Source organism: Amblyomma americanum, chromosome 11 (genome assembly GCF_052857255.1).
Source record: "Amblyomma americanum isolate KBUSLIRL-KWMA chromosome 11, ASM5285725v1, whole genome shotgun sequence".
NCBI classification, from domain to species: Eukaryota; Metazoa; Arthropoda; class Arachnida; order Ixodida; family Ixodidae; genus Amblyomma; species Amblyomma americanum.
In genome coordinates, this window is record NC_135507.1 from 91,326,325 (window position 1) to 91,342,236 (window position 15,912).

A 15,912-nucleotide genomic window follows, 5' to 3' on the forward strand; every position below is an offset into this window, starting at 1 on the left:
GCAGTAGCCGGCGTTGCTCAATTTCAGCCGAACTGTTCCTGAACCGCGGCAATTTCCGCTTCTGGATTCTTCACCCCCGTGCCAAGCTATCCCTCGCGCTTTTATAACCTTGGTGTTGTTACACGTCATCCTTTTCGTAGTCATCGTCGCCTTCGTCTTCTCTTCTCCACCAATCATCTTTTATCACCTAACTGAATAGTTATCTGACTGACTGACTGATGTTGCTGAGAAGAAGAAGGAAAAGGAAAGTGCATGGGCCTGCCTACTGGCTCAAGTCGAGGCACGCTCGTTTCCCAGTGAAGTAAGGAGGAGTGTGTAAAGGTTAGGTGAGTAAAGTGTGAAGGAAAAGACGCGCCGCGCTAATATGCCCCGGGCCGATGCTGGAGGCAGTGGAATTCCGGGCCGACCCTTGCGAGAGTGCTTGAAGCCAAGCAATCCGCCATTATTTAAAAATCAAGTCAATATCCTAGGTCCAAGGACCCGGTGCAGATATCAAAACAGGTATCATATATAATACTAATCTTTTTTTATACTTGTGTTAATACCTGTCATGCGGAACAGGCTCAGGAACCCCAGAAAGTCTACGGTGAGGCGGCGTACATCTTGAGCTCACTAGTGCAGAAGCCGGCATTGCTCTCATCCAGCCGAGGTGTCCCTGACCCGCGGCATCCTCCGCTTCTCGGTTCTTCACCGCCGTGCCAAGCTCTCCCTTGCGCTTTTATAACCTTGGTGTTGGTACACGTCATCCTTGTCGTAGTAATCGTCGCCTTCGTCTTCTGTTCTCCAACAATCAAATCTTTCCACCTCACTGAATACTCATCTGACTGACTGACTGACTGATGTTGCTGAGAGGAAGAAGGAAAAGGAAAGTGCAAGGACCTGCCTACTGGCTCAGGCCGAGCCACGCTCGCTTCCCAGTGAAGAAAAGTAGGTGGGGGTAAAGGATAGGAGAGTAAAGTGTGAAGGAAAAGACTCGCCCCACTAATATGCCCCTGGCAGATCCCGGAGGCAGTGCAATATCGGGACGACCCTTGTGAGAGTGCTTCCACTCAAGCTGTCCGCCATTATCTAAAAATAAAGATATCTTAGGTGCAAGGACCCGCTGCAGATACTAAAACAGGTGTCATATATAATACTCATCTTTTTAATTTTTGTGTTAATACACGTCATGCGGAACAGGCTCAGGAAAGCCAAGAAGTGCACGGTGAGGCGCCGTAGAACTCGAGATCACCGGTGCAGTCGCCGGCGTCGCTCTCGTCCAGCCGAGGTGTTCCTGACCCGCGGCAACCTCCGCTTCTCGGTTCCTCACCCCCGTGCCAAGCTATCCCTCGCGATTTTATAACCATGGTGCTGTTACACGTCATACTTGTCGTAGTCATTGTCGCCTTCGTCTTCTCTTCTCCACCAATCATCTTTTATCACCTCACTGAATACTCATCTGACTGACTGACTGATGTTACTGAGAGTAAGAAGGAAAAGGAAAGTGCATAGGGCTGCCAACTGGCTCAGGCCGAGCCGCCCTCGCTTCCCCGTGAAGAAAGTAGCAGTGTGTAAAGGATAGGAGAGTAAAAAGTGAAAGAAAAGACTCGCCGCGCTAATATGCCCCGGGCCGATCCCGGAGGCAGTTTAATATCGGACGACCCTTGCGAGAGTGCTTCCACCCAAGCTGTCCGCCATTATCTGAAAATAAAATTGATATCATACGTCCAAGGACCGGCTGCAGATATTAAAACAGGTATCATATATAATACTCATCTTTTTATTCTTGTGTTAATACTCGTCATGCGGAACAAGCTCAGGAACGCCAGGAAGTCCACGTTGAGGCGCCGTAAAAGTCGAGATCACCGGTGCGGTAGCCGGCGTTGCTCTCGTCCAGCCGAGGTGTTCCTGACACGCGGCATCCTCCGCTTTTTGGTTTTTCACCCCCGTGCCAAGCTACCCCTCGCATTTTATAACCTAGGTGTTGTTACACGTCATCCTTGTCGTTGTCATCGTCGTCTTCGTCTTCTGTTCTCCACCAATCATCTCTTACCACCTCACTGAATACTCATCTGACTTACTGACTGGTGTTGCTGAGAGGAAAAAGGAAAAGGAAACTGCAAGGGCCTGCCTACTGGCTGAGGCTGAGCCACGCTCGCTTCCCCGTGAAGAAAGTAGGAGGATGTAAAGGATAGGAGAGTAAAGAGTGAAAGAAAAGACTCGCCGCGCTAATACGCCCCGGGCTGATCCTGGAAACAGTGGAATTCCGCGCCGACACTTGCAAGAGTGCTTCCAGCCAAGCAATCTGTCCTTATATAAAATAAAATGATTATCTTAGGTCCAAGGACCCGGTGCAGATATTAAAGCAGGTATCATATAAAATACTCATCTTTTTTATTCTTGGGTTAATACACATCATGTGGAACAGGCTCAGGATCGCCAGGACGTTCATAGTGAGGCGTCGTAGAACTCGAGATCACCGGTGCAGAAGCCGGCGTTGCTCTCATCCAGCCGAGGTGTTCCTGACCCGCGGCAACCTCCGCTTCTCGGTTCTTCACTCCCGTGCCAAGTTATCCCTCGCGCTTTCATAACCTTGGTGTTGTTACACGTCATCCTTGTCGTAGTCATCGTCGCCTTCGTCTTCTCTTCTCCACCAATCATCTTTTATCACCTCACTGAATAGTTATCTGACTGACTGAGTGATGTTGCTGAGGAGAAGAAGGAAAAGGAAAGTGCAAGGGCCTGCCTACTGGCTCAAGCCAGGCGACGCTCGCTTCCCTGTGAAGAAAGTAGGAGTGTGTAAAGGTTAGGAGAGTAAAGTGTGAATTAAAAGACTCGCCGCGTTATTATGCCCCGGGCCGATCATGGAGGCAGTGGAATTCCGGGCCGACTATTGCCAGTGTGCTTGAAGCCAAGCAATCCGCCATTATCTAAAAATCAAATCAATATCTTAGGTCCAAGGACCCGGTGCAGATATTAAAACAGGTATCATATTTTAATATTCATCTTTTTCATTCTTGTGTTAATACGCGTCATGCGGAACAGCCTCAGGAACCCCAGAAGGTCCACGGTGAGGCGGCGTACATCTTGAGCTCACTGGTGCGGTAGCCAGCATTGCTCTCGTCCAGCCGAGGTGTTCCTGACCCGCGGCATCCTCCGCTTCTCGGTTCTTCACCGCCGTGCCAAGCTCTCCCTTGTGCTTTTATAACCTTGGTGTTGGTACACGTCATCCTTGTCGTAGTAATCGTCGCCTTCGTCTTCTGTTCTCCACCAATCATCTCTTCCCACCTCACTGAATAGGCATCTGACTGACTGATGTTGCTGAGAGGAAGAAGGAAAAGGAAACTGCAAGGGCCTGCCTACTGACTCAGGCCGAGCCACGCTCGCTTCCCAGTGAAGTAAGGAGGAGTGTGTAAAGGTTAGGTGAGTAAAGTGTGAAGGAAAAGACGCGCCGCGCTAATATGCCCCGGGGCGATCCTGGAGGCAGTGGAATTCCGGGCCTACCCTTGCAAGAGTGCATCCAGCCAAGCAATCCGCTGTTATCTAAAAATGAAATTGATATCTTAGGTCCAAGGGCCCGCTGTAGATACTAAAACAGGTATCATATATAATACTCATCTTTTTTATTGCTTGTTAATACACGTCATGTAGAACAGGCTCAGGAACGCCAGGACGTCCACAGTGAGGCGTCTTAGAACTCGAGATCACCGGTGCAGTAGCTGGCGTTGCTCTCGTCCAGCCGAGGCGTTCCTGACCCGCGGCAACCTCCACTTCTCAGTTCTTCACCACCGTGCAAAGCTATCGTTCGCGCTTTTATAACCATGGTGTTGTTACACGTCACCTTGTCGTAGTCATCGTTCTCGTGTTCTCTTCTCCACCAATCATCTTCTATCACCTCACTGAATACTCATTTGACTGACTTACTGATGTTGCTGAGAGGAAGAAGGAAAAGGCAACTGCATGGGCCTGCCTACTGGCTCAAGCCGAGCCACGCTCGCTTCCCAGTGAAGAAAGTAGGAGGGTGTAAAGGATAGGAGAGTAAAGAGTGAAGGAAAAGACTCGCCGCGCTAATACGCCCCGGGCTGATCCTGGAAACAGTGGAATTCCGCGCCGACACTTGCAAGAGTGCTTCCAGCCAAGCAATCTGTCCTTATATAAAATAAAATGATTATCTTAGGTCCAAGGACCCGGTGCAGATATTAAAACAGGTATCATATAAAATACTCATCTTTTTTATACTTGGGTTAATACACATCATGTGGAACAGGCTCAGGATCGCCAGGACGTTCATAGTGAGGCGTCGTAGATCTCGAGATCACCGGTGCAGAAGCCGGCGTTGCTCTCATCCAGCCGAGGTGTTCCTGACCCGCGGCAACCTCCGCTTCTCGGTTCTTCACTCCCGTGCCAAGCTATCCCTCGCGCTTTCATAACCTTGGTGTTGTTACACGTCATCCTTGTCGTAGTAATCGTCGCCTTCGTCTTCTGTTCTCCACCAATCATCTCTTACCACCTCACTGAATAGGCATCTGAGTGACTGATGTTGCTGAGAGGAAGAAGGAAAAGGAAACTGCAAGGGCCTGCCTACTGACTCAGGCCGAGCCACGCTCGCTTCCCCGTGAAGAAAGTAGGAGGGGGTAAAGGATAGGTGAGTAAAGTATGAAGGAAAAGACGCGCCGCGCTAATATGCCCCGGGCCGATCCTAGAGGCAGTGGAATTCCGGGCCGACCCTTGCCAGAGTGCTTCCAGCCAAGCATTCCGCCATTATCTAAAAATCAAATCAATATCTAAGGTCCAAGGACCCGGTGCAGATATTAAAACAGGTATCATATATAATACTCATCTTTTTCATTTTTGAGTTAATACACGTCATGCGGAACAGGCTTAGGAACGCCTGGAAGGTCCACGGTGAGGGGCGGTAGAACTCGAGATCACCGGTGCAGTAGCCGGCGTTTCTCTCGTCCAGCCGAGGTGTTCCTGACCCGCGGCAACCTCCGCTTCTCGGTTCTTCACCGCCGTGCCAAGCTATCCCTCGCGCTTATAAAAGCTTGGTGTTGTACGTTACACGTCATCCTTGTGGTAGTCATCGTCGACTTCTTCACTTCTCCCCCAATCATCTTTCATCACCTCTTTGAATACTCATCTGACTGACTGATGTTGCTGAGGGGGAGAAGGAAAAGGAAACTACATGGGCCTGCCTACTGGCTCAAGCAGAGCGACGCTCGCTTCCCGATAAAGAACGTAGGAGGGGGTAAAGGATAGGAGAGTAAAGAGTGAAAGAAAAGACTCGCCGCGCTAATATGCCCCTGGCAGATCCCGGAGGCAGTGCAATATCGGGACGACCCTTGTGAGAATGCTTCCACTCAAGCTGTCCGCCATTATCTAAAAATAAAAATATCTTAGGTCCAAGTTCCCCCTTCAGATACTAAAACAGGTATCATATATAATACTCATCTTTTTCATTTTTGTGTTAATACACGTCATGCGGAACAGGCTCAGGAAAGCCAAGAAGTGCACGGTGAGGCGCCGTAGAACTCGAGATAACTGGTGCAGTTGCCGGCGTTGCTCTCGTCCAGGCGAGGTGTTCCTGACCCGCGGCAACCTCGGCTTCTCGGTTCTTCTCCCCGTGCCAAGGCATCCCTCGCGCTTTTATAACCTTGGTGTTGTTACACGTCATCCTTGTCGTAGTCATCGTCGTCCTCTTCTTCTCTTCTCCCCCAATCATCTTTTATCACCTAACTGAATAGTTATCTGACTGACTGACTGATGTTGCTGAGAGGAAGAAGGAGAAGGAAAGTGCATGGGTACTGGCTCAAGCCGAGCCACGCTCGCTTCCCCGTGGAGAAATTAGGAGGGGGTAAAGGATAGGAGAGTAAGTGTGAAGGAAAAGATGAACCGCGCTAATATGCCCCGGGCCGATCCTGGAGGCAGTGTAATTCCGGGCCGACCCTTGCGAGTGCTTTCATCCAAGCTGTCCGCCATTATCTAAAAATAAAATAATATATTAGGTTAATATCTTAGGAACAGGCTCAGGAACGCCAGCAAGTCCACAGTGAGGCGCCGTATAACTCGAGACAACAAGTGCAGTAGCCGGCGTTGCTCAATTTCAGCCGAACTGTTCCTGAACCGCGGCAATTTCCGCTTCTGGATTCTTCACCCCCGTGCCAAGCTATCCCTCGCGCTTTTATAACCTTGGTGTTGTTACACGTCATCCTTTTCGTAGTCATCGTCGCCTTCGTCTTCTCTTCTCCACCAATCATCTTTTATTACCTAACTGAATAGTTATCTGACTGACTGACTGATGTTGCTGAGAAGAAGAAGGAAAAGGAAAGTGCATGGGCCTGCCTACTGGCTCAAGTCGAGGCACGCTCGTTTCCCTGTGAAGAAAATAGGAGTGTTTAAAGGATAGGAGAGTAAAGTGTGAAGGAAAAGACTCGCCGCGCTTATATGCCCCGGGCCGATGCTGGAGGCAGTGGAATTCCGGGCCGACCCTTGCGAGAGTGCTTGAAGCCAAGCAATCCGCCATTATTTAAAAATCAAGTTAATATCCTAGGTCCAAGGACCCGGTGCAGATATCAAAACAGGTATCATATATAATACTAATCTTTTTTTATACTTGTGTTAATACCTGTCATGCGGAACAGGCTCAGGAACCCCAGAAAGTCTACGGTGAGGCGGCGTACATCTTGAGCTCACTAGTGCAGAAGCCGGCATTGCTCTCATCCAGCCGAGGTGTCCCTGACCCGCGGCATCCTCCGCTTCTCGGTTCTTCACCGCCGTGCCAAGCTCTCCCTTGCGCTTTTATAACCTTGTTGTTGGTACACGTCATCCTTGTCGTAGTAATCGTCGCCTTCGTCTTCTGTTCTCCAACAATCAAATCTTTCCACCTCACTGAATACTCATCTGACTGACTGACTGACTGATGTTGCTGAGAGGAAGAAGGAAAAGGAAAGTGCAAGGACCTGCCTACTGGCTCAGGCCGAGCCACGCTCGCTTCCCAGTGAAGAAAAGTAGGTGGGGGTAAAGGATAGGAGAGTAAAGTGTGAAGGAAAAGACTCGCCCCACTAATATGCCCCTGGCAGATCCCGGAGGCAGTGCAATATCGGGACGACCCTTGTGAGAGTGCTTCCACTCAAGCTGTCCGCCATTATCTAAAAATAAAGATATCTTAGGTGCAAGGACCCGCTGCAGATACTAAAACAGGTGTCATATATAATACTCATCTTTTTAATTTTTGTGTTAATACACGTCATGCGGAACAGGCTCAGGAAAGCCAAGAAGTGCACGGTGAGGCGCCGTAGAACTCGAGATAACTGGTGCAGTAGCCGGCGTTGCTCTCGTCCAGGCGATGTGTTCCTGACCCGCGGCAACCTCCGCTTCTCGGTTCTTCTCCCCGTTCCGAGGTATCCCTCGCGCTTTTATAACCTTGGTGTTGTTACACGTCATCCTTGTCGTAGTCATCGTAGTCTTCCTCTTCTCTTCTCCCCCAATCATCTTTTATCACCTCACTGAATAGTTACCTGACTGACTGACTGATGTTGCTGAGAGGAAGAAGGAAAAGGAAAGTGCATGCGCCTGCCTACTGGCTCAAGCCGAAGCACACTCGTTTCCCCGTGAATAAAGTAGGAGTGTTTAAAGGATAGGAAAGTAAAGAGGGAAAGAAAAGACGCGTCGCGCTAATATGCCCTGGGGCGATCCAGGAGGCAGTGGAATTCCGGACCGAACCTTGGGAGAGTGCTTCCATCCAAGCTGTCCGCCATTATCTAAAAATAAAACAATAACATAGGTAAGCAGGTATCATGTTTTAATACTCATCTTTTTCAATCTTGTGTTAATACACGTCATGCGAAAAAGGCTTAGTACCGCCAGGAAGTCCACGGTGAGGGGCGTAGAACTCGAGATCACCGGTGCAGGAGCCGGCGTTGCTCTCATCCAGCCGAGGTGTTCCTGACCCGCGGCAACCTCCGCTTCTCGGTTTTTCACCCCTGTGCCAAGCTATCCCTCACGCTTATATAACCTTGGTGTTGTTACACGTCATTCTTGTCGTAGTCATCGTCGACTTCTTGTTCTCTTCTCCACCAATCATCTTTTATCGCCTCACTGAATGCTCGTCTGGCTGACTGACTGATGTTGCTGAGAGGAAGAAGGAAAAGGAAACTGCATGGGCCTGCCTACTGGCTCAAGCCGAGCCACGCTCGCTTCCCCGTGAAGAAAGTAGGAGGGGGTAAAGGATAGGTGAGTAAAGTATGAAGGAAAAGACGCGCCGCGCTAATATGCCCCGGGCCGATCCTAGAGGCAGTGGAATTCCGGGCCGACCCTTGCCAGAGTGCTTCCAGCCAAGCAATCCGCTATTATCTAAAAATCAAATCAATATCTTAGGTCCAATGACCTGGTGCAGATAATAAAACAGGTGTCATATATAATACTCATCTTTTTCATTTTTGTGTTAATACACGTCATGCGGAACAGGCTCAGGAACGCCTGGAAGTCCACGGTGAGGGGCGGTAGAACTCGATTTCACCGGTGCAGTAGCCGGCGTTTCTCTCGTCCAGCCGAGGTGTTCCTGACCCGCGGCAACCTCCGCTTCTCGGTTCTTCACCGCCGTGCCAAGCTATCCCTCGCGCTTATAAAAGCTTGGTGTTGTACGTTACACGTCATCCTTGTGGTAGTCATCGTCGACTTCTTCACTTCTCCCCCAATCATCTTTTATCACCTCTTTGAATACTCATCTGACTGACTGATGTTGCTGAGGGGGAGAAGGAAAAGGAAACTACATAGGCCTGCCTACTGGCTCAAGCAGAGCGACGCTCGCTTCCCGATAAAGAACGTAGGAGGGGGTAAAGGATAGGAGAGTAAAGAGTGAAAGAAAAGACTCGCCGCGCTAATATGCCCCTGGCAGATCCCGGAGGCAGTGCAATATCGGGACGACCCTTGTGAGAGTGCTTCCACTCAAGCTGTCCGCCATTATCTAAAAATAAAAATATCTTAGGTCCAAGTTCCCCCTTCAGATACTAAAACAGGTATCATATATAATACTCATCTTTTTCATTTTTGTGTTAATACACGTCATGCGGAACAGGCTCAGGAAAGCCAAGAAGTGCACGGTGAGGCGCCGTAGAACTCGAGATAACTGGTGCAGTTGCCGGCGTTGCTCTCGTCCAGGCGAGGTGTTCCTGACCCGCGGCAACCTCGGCTTCTCGGTTCTTCTCCCCGTGCCAAGGCATCCCTCGCGCTTTTATAACCTTGATGTTGTTACACGTCATCCTTGTCGTAGTCATCGTCGTCCTCTTCTTCTCTTCTCCCCCAATCATCTTTTATCACCTAACTGAATAGTTATCTGACTGACTGACTGATGTTGCTGAGAGGAAGAAGGAGAAGGAAAGTGCATGGGTACTGGCTCAAGCCGAGCCACGCTCGCTTCCCCGTGGAGAAATTAGGAGGGGGTAAAGGATAGGAGAGTAAGTGTGAAGGAAAAGATGAACCGCGCTAATATGCCCCGGGCCGATCCTGGAGGCAGTGGAATTCCGGGCCGACCCTTGCGAGTGCTTTCATCCAAGCTGTCCGCCATTAACTAAAAATAAAATAATATATTAGGTTAATATCTTAGGAACAGGCTCAGGAACGCCAGCAAGTCCACAGTGAGGCGCCGTAGAACTCGAGACAACAAGTGCAGTAGCCGGCGTTGCTCAATTTCAGCCGAACTGTTCCTGAACCGCGGCAATTTCCGCTTCTGGATTCTTCACCCCCGTGCCAAGCTATCCCTCGCGCTTTTATAACCTTGGTGTTGTTACACGTCATCCTTTTCGTAGTCATCGTCGCCTTCGTCTTCTCTTCTCCACCAATCATCTTTTATCACCTAACTGAATAGTTATCTGACTGACTGACTGATGTTGCTGAGAAGAAGAAGGAAAAGGAAAGTGCATGGGCCTGCCTACTGGCTCAAGTCGAGGCACGCTCGTTTCCCAGTGAAGTAAGGAGGAGTGTGTAAAGGTTAGGTGAGTAAAGTGTGAAGGAAAAGACGCGCCGCGCTAATATGCCCCGGGGCGATCCTGGAGGCAGTGGAATTCCGGGCCTACCCTTGCAAGAGTGCATCCAGCCAAGCAATCCGCTGTTATCTAAAAATGAAATTGATATCTTAGGTCCAAGGGCCCGCTGTAGATACTAAAACAGGTATCATATATAATACTCATCTTTTTTATTGCTTGTTAATACACGTCATGTAGAACAGGCTCAGGAACGCCAGGACGTCCACAGTGAGGCGTCTTAGAACTCGAGATCACCGGTGCAGTAGCTGGCGTTGCTCTCGTCCAGCCGAGGCGTTCCTGACCCGCGGCAACCTCCACTTCTCAGTTCTTCACCACCGTGCAAAGCTATCGTTCGCGCTTTTATAACCATGGTGTTGTTACACGTCACCTTGTCGTAGTCATCGTTCTCGTGTTCTCTTCTCCACCAATCATCTTCTATCACCTCACTGAATACTCATTTGACTGACTTACTGATGTTGCTGAGAGGAAGAAGGAAAAGGCAACTGCATGGGCCTGCCTACTGGCTCAAGCCGAGCCACGCTCGCTTCCCAGTGAAGAAAGTAGGAGGGTGTAAAGGATAGGAGAGTAAAGAGTGAAGGAAAAGACTCGCCGCGCTAATACGCCCCGGGCTGATCCTGGAAACAGTGGAATTCCGCGCCGACACTTGCAAGAGTGCTTCCAGCCAAGCAATCTGTCCTTATATAAAATAAAATGATTATCTTAGGTCCAAGGACCCGGTGCAGATATTAAAACAGGTATCATATAAAATACTCATCTTTTTTATACTTGGGTTAATACACATCATGTGGAACAGGCTCAGGATCGCCAGGACGTTCATAGTGAGGCGTCGTAGATCTCGAGATCACCGGTGCAGAAGCCGGCGTTGCTCTCATCCAGCCGAGGTGTTCCTGACCCGCGGCAACCTCCGCTTCTCGGTTCTTCACTCCCGTGCCAAGCTATCCCTCGCGCTTTCATAACCTTGGTGTTGTTACACGTCATCCTTGTCGTAGTAATCGTCGCCTTCGTCTTCTGTTCTCCACCAATCATCTCTTACCACCTCACTGAATAGGCATCTGAGTGACTGATGTTGCTGAGAGGAAGAAGGAAAAGGAAACTGCAAGGGCCTGCCTACTGACTCAGGCCGAGCCACGCTCGCTTCCCCGTGAAGAAAGTAGGAGGGGGTAAAGGATAGGTGAGTAAAGTATGAAGGAAAAGACGCGCCGCGCTAATATGCCCCGGGCCGATCCTAGAGGCAGTGGAATTCCGGGCCGACCCTTGCCAGAGTGCTTCCAGCCAAGCAATCCGCCATTATCTAAAAATCAAATCAATATCTAAGGTCCAAGGACCCGGTGCAGATATTAAAACAGGTATCATATATAATACTCATCTTTTTCATTTTTGAGTTAATACACGTCATGCGGAACAGGCTTAGGAACGCCTGGAAGGTCCACGGTGAGGGGCGGTAGAACTCGAGATCACCGGTGCAGTAGCCGGCGTTTCTCTCGTCCAGCCGAGGTGTTCCTGACCCGCGGCAACCTCCGCTTCTCGGTTCTTCACCGCCGTGCCAAGCTATCCCTCGCGCTTATAAAAGCTTGGTGTTGTACGTTACACGTCATCCTTGTGGTAGTCATCGTCGACTTCTTCACTTCTGCCCCAATCATCTTTTATCACCTCTTTGAATACTCATCTGACTGACTGATGTTGCTGAGGGGGAGAAGGAAAAGGAAACTACATGGGCCTGCCTACTGGCTCAAGCAGAGCGACGCTCGCCTCCCGATAAAGAACGTAGGAGGGGGTAAAGGATAGGAGAGTAAAGAGTGAAAGAAAAGACTCGCCGCGCTAATATGCCCCTGGCAGATCCCGGAGGCAGTGCAATATCGGGACGACCCTTGTGAGAGTGCTTCCACTCAAGCTGTCCGCCATTATCTAAAAATAAAAATATCTTAGGTCCAAGTTCCCCCTTCAGATACTAAAACAGGTATCATATATAATACTCATCTTTTTCATTTTTGTGTTAATACACGTCATGCGGAACAGGCTCAGGAAAGCCAAGAAGTGCACGGTGAGGCGCCGTAGAACTCGAGATAACTGGTGCAGTTGCCGGCGTTGCTCTCGTCCAGGCGAGGTGTTCCTGACCCGCGGCAACCTCGGCTTCTCGGTTCTTCTCCCCGTGCCAAGGCATCCCTCGCGCTTTTATAACCTTGATGTTGTTACACGTCATCCTTGTCGTAGTCATCGTCGTCCTCTTCTTCTCTTCTCCCCCAATCATCTTTTATCACCTAACTGAATAGTTATCTGACTGACTGACTGATGTTGCTGAGAGGAAGAAGGAGAAGGAAAGTGCATGGGTACTGGCTCAAGCCGAGCCACGCTCGCTTCCCCGTGGAGAAATTAGGAGGGGGTAAAGGATAGGAGAGTAAGTGTGAAGGAAAAGATGAACCGCGCTAATATGCCCCGGGCCGATCCTGGAGGCAGTGGAATTCCGGGCCGACCCTTGCGAGTGCTTTCATCCAAGCTGTCCGCCATTAACTAAAAATAAAATAATATATTAGGTTAATATCTTAGGAACAGGCTCAGGAACGCCAGCAAGTCCACAGTGAGGCGCCGTAGAACTCGAGACAACAAGTGCAGTAGCCGGCGTTGCTCAATTTCAGCCGAACTGTTCCTGAACCGCGGCAATTTCCGCTTCTGGATTCTTCACCCCCGTGCCAAGCTATCCCTCGCGCTTTTATAACCTTGGTGTTGTTACACGTCATCCTTTTCGTAGTCATCGTCGCCTTCGTCTTCTCTTCTCCACCAATCATCTTTTATCACCTAACTGAATAGTTATCTGACTGACTGACTGATGTTGCTGAGAAGAAGAAGGAAAAGGAAAGTGCATGGGCCTGCCTACTGGCTCAAGTCGAGGCACGCTCGTTTCCCTGTGAAGAAAATAGGAGTGTTTAAAGGATAGGAGAGTAAAGTGTGAAGGAAAAGACTCGCCGCGCTAATATGCCCCGGGCCGATGCTGGAGGCAGTGGAATTCCGGGCCGACCCTTGCGAGAGTGCTTGAAGCCAAGCAATCCGCCATTATTTAAAAATCAAGTTAATATCCTAGGTCCAAGGACCCGGTGCAGATATCAAAACAGGTATCATATATAATACTAATCTTTTTTTATACTTGTGTTAATACCTGTCATGCGGAACAGGCTCAGGAACCCCAGAAAGTCTACGGTGAGGCGGCGTACATCTTGAGCTCACTAGTGCAGAAGCCGGCATTGCTCTCATCCAGCCGAGGTGTCCCTGACCCGCGGCATCCTCCGCTTCTCGGTTCTTCACCGCCGTGCCAAGCTCTCCCTTGCGCTTTTATAACCTTGGTGTTGGTACACGTCATCCTTGTCGTAGTAATCGTCGCCTTCGTCTTCTGTTCTCCAACAATCAAATCTTTCCACCTCACTGAATACTCATCTGACTGACTGACTGACTGATGTTGCTGAGAGGAAGAAGGAAAAGGAAAGTGCAGGGACCTGCCTACTGGCTCAGGCCGAGCCACGCTCGCTTCCCAGTGAAGAAAAGTAGGTGGGGGTAAAGGATAGGAGAGTAAAGTGTGAAGGAAAAGACTCGCCCCACTAATATGCCCCTGGCAGATCCCGGAGGCAGTGCAATATCGGGACGACCCTTGTGAGAGTGCTTCCACTCAAGCTGTCCGCCATTATCTAAAAATAAAGATATCTTAGGTGCAAGGACCCGCTGCAGATACTAAAACAGGTGTCATATATAATACTCATCTTTTTAATTTTTGTGTTAATACACGTCATGCGGAACAGGCTCAGGAAAGCCAAGAAGTGCACGGTGAGGCGCCGTAGAACTCGAGATAACTGGTGCAGTAGCCGGCGTTGCTCTCGTCCAGGCGATGTGTTCCTGACCCGCGGCAACCTCCGCTTCTCGGTTCTTCTCCCCGTTCCGAGGTATCCCTCGCGCTTTTATAACCTTGGTGTTGTTACACGTCATCCTTGTCGTAGTCATCGTAGTCTTCCTCTTCTCTTCTACCCCAATCATCTTTTATCACCTCACTGAATAGTTACCTGACTGACTGACTGATGTTGCTGAGAGGAAGAAGGAAAAGGAAAGTGCATGCGCCTGCCTACTGGCTCAAGCCGAAGCACACTCGTTTCCCCGTGAATAAAGTAGGAGTGTTTAAAGGATAGGAAAGTAAAGAGGGAAAGAAAAGACGCGTCGCGCTAATATGCCCTGGGGCGATCCAGGAGGCAGTGGAATTCCGGACCGAACCTTGGGAGAGTGCTTCTATCCAAGCTGTCCGCCATTATCTAAAAATAAAACAATAACATAGGTAAGCAGGTATCATGTTTTAATACTCATCTTTTTCAATCTTGTGTTAATACACGTCATGCGAAAAAGGCTTAGGACCGCCAGGAAGTCCACGGTGAGGGGCGTAGAACTCGAGATCACCGGTGCAGGAGCCGGCGTTGCTCTCATCCAGCCGAGGTGTTCCTGACCCGCGGCAACCTCCGCTTCTCGGTTTTTCACCCCTGTGCCAAGCTATCCCTCACGCTTTTATAACCTTGGTGTTGTTACACGTCATTCTTGTCGTAGTCATCGTCGACTTCTTGTTCTCTTCTCCACCAATCATCTTTTATCGCCTCACTGAATGCTCGTCTGGCTGACTGACTGATGTTGCTGAGAGGAAGAAGGAAAAGGAAACTGCATGGGCCTGCCTACTGGCTCAAGCCGAGCCACGCTCGCTTCCCCGTGAAGAAAGTAGGAGGGGGTAAAGGATAGGTGAGTAAAGTATGAAGGAAAAGACGCGCCGCGCTAATATGCCCCGGGCCGATCCTAGAGGCAGTGGAATTCCGGGCCGACCCTTGCCAGAGTGCTTCCAGCCAAGCAATCCGCTATTATCTAAAAATCAAATCAATATCTTAGGTCCAATGACCTGGTGCAGATAATAAAACAGGTGTCATATATAATACTCATCTTTTTCATTTTTGTGTTAATACACGTCATGCGGAACAGGCTCAGGAACGCCTGGAAGTCCACGGTGAGGGGCGGTAGAACTCGATTTCACCGGTGCAGTAGCCGGCGTTTCTCTCGTCCAGCCGAGGTGTTCCTGACCCGCGGCAACCTCCGCTTCTCGGTTCTTCACCGCCGTGCCAAGCTATCCCTCGCGCTTATAAAACCTTGGTGTTGTACGTTACACGTCATCCTTTTCGTAGTAATCGTCGCCTTCGTCTTCTGTTCTCCACCAATCATCTCTTAACATCTCACTGAATACTCATCTGACTGACTGACTGATGTTGGTGAGAGGGAGAAGGAAAAGGAAGCTACATGGGCCTGCCTACTGGCTCGAGCCGAGCGATGCTCGCTTCCCCATAAAGAAAGTAGCAGGGGGTAAAGGATAGGAGAGTAAAGGGTGAAAGAAAAGACTCGCCGCGCTACTACGCCCCGGGCATGTCCCGGAGGCAGTGCAACATCGGGACGACCCTTGTGAGACTGCTTCCACTCAAGCTCTCCGCCATTATCTAAAAATAAAAATATCTTACGTCCAAGGACCCGCTGCAGATACTAAAACAGGTATCATATATAATACTCATCTTTTTCATTTTTCTGTTAATACAGGTCATGCGGAGCAGGCTCAGGAAAGCCAAGAAGTGCTCGTTGAGGCGCCGTAGAACCCGAGATAACTGGTGCAGTTGCCGGCGTTGCTCTCGTCCAGGCGAGGTGTTCCTGACCCGCGGCAACCTCCGCTTCTCGGTTCTTCTCCCCGTACCAGGGGGGCGCTACCAGCGCGCGTAGCGAGCGGACGCATGGGACATCGGCTCCGGCGATTTTCGACCGTGGCGGCGGACCAACGCGTTGGATCCCGACACTTTTGGACTTAACGGGACCAGCAAGTCAGCCGGCACGCAGGGAG